The sequence below is a fragment of the Geospiza fortis genome, unplaced genomic scaffold (genome assembly GCF_000277835.1).
Source record: "Geospiza fortis unplaced genomic scaffold, GeoFor_1.0 scaffold333, whole genome shotgun sequence".
Classification (NCBI taxonomy): domain Eukaryota; kingdom Metazoa; phylum Chordata; class Aves; order Passeriformes; family Thraupidae; genus Geospiza; species Geospiza fortis.
The window spans coordinates 2916887-2918130 of record NW_005054347.1 but is presented as its reverse complement, the minus strand read 5'-3'; the positions used below and the strand labels follow the sequence as shown (position 1 = coordinate 2918130).

Genomic DNA, 1244 nt, shown 5'->3' with positions numbered 1-1244 from the left:
CGAACGTCTGCAGTCAGGGCCCAGGGCCCGGCGTCCCGCGGCGGGACTGAGCGAGCGCAACAGCCTTTACTTACACGGGCTGCGAGTCGTGATAGCCTCATTAGCATATGTATATTAGTATTCTGAATCATTTGCATCCCCGGTGTGCACCGCTGGGTTCATTAGCATATCCTCTATTAGTATTCAGATTTATTCTTGTACCCAGGGTGCACCGCGCGCCGGCGGAGCGGCCCGTGTCGCGCTTTCCGCCGCTGCTCCCCGGTACCGCCCGGGTCGGCGGGCTGGATCCCCGTCTGTGCTGCCGGAGCAGGCCGGGGCGGCGGGAGAGTCAGGCGGGACGACCCCAAACCGCCGTGTCCTAGAGAGGGACAGCCGAGGGACGGTATGTGCGCGAGGGGAGGTCGCAGCGTACTCTGGTTTCTCTTCAGATCGTATAAATCTTTCGCCTTTTACTAAAGATTTCCGTGGAGAGGAACAGGCACGAGTGTCGAGAAATTTTTTGAGGCTCCATTTCGGTGGAGCTACCCCTATTCTGGTTAAAAAACAGATTAAAATATTATCTTGAGAAAAGCTCTGAGCTGTGTTCTCAGTTAGTACAAACTGACTGAGATACATGTAATGGATTGTGTAATGCTATAACTAGCAAAACTGGTAACTCAATCCTCCACCGCCATGTGTGTCCAGGTTTCACGGACAGATTCTAGGAATTAGTTGGATGGGTGCGGTCACGGTGCTGCGAGCATTGACGTTATACCCAGGGGAGACAGGTGACAAACGCTGTCCCTCAGGGCTGTGTCTTGGGACTGGCTGGGGCTTTAATATCTTTATCAATGACACAGACAGTGGTAGTGAATGCACCCGCAGCCAGTTTGCAAGGTGAGTGGTGTGGGTGACACACCTGAAGGACAGGGTGCCATCTAGGAGGACCTGGACAAACTTGGGCCCATAAGAACCTCAGAAAGTTCAACAAGTCCAAGTGCCCTGTGCTGCCTATGGGTCTGGACAATGCCAGACAAAAAAAAAAAAACCAAAAAAACCCCAAAAAAACCAAAAAAACCCAAAAAAACCAAAAAACAAACAAACAAAAAACCCTGGAGAACACATGCTGGAAAACTCACTGAGGCTAGGTCTGATGGGAAAGAAGTGGGGGTGAAAAGCTGGACATGAACCAAGAGTGAGCAGTCACAGCCCAGAAAGCCAACTGCATCCTGGGCAGCAGTTCAGAGGAGGGCAATTCTGCCCTT

General features: G+C 51.9%; 1 non-coding gene across 1 annotated transcript; it reads left to right on the top strand.

The window, feature by feature from the left end:
- The first annotated feature begins 408 nt into the window (after positions 1-408).
- Positions 409-523, top strand: LOC115948115. Its single transcript, XR_004081960.1, has one exon. It is a non-coding gene; the product is annotated as a U5 spliceosomal RNA (small nuclear RNA).
- The last annotated feature ends 721 nt before the right edge of the window (positions 524-1244 follow it).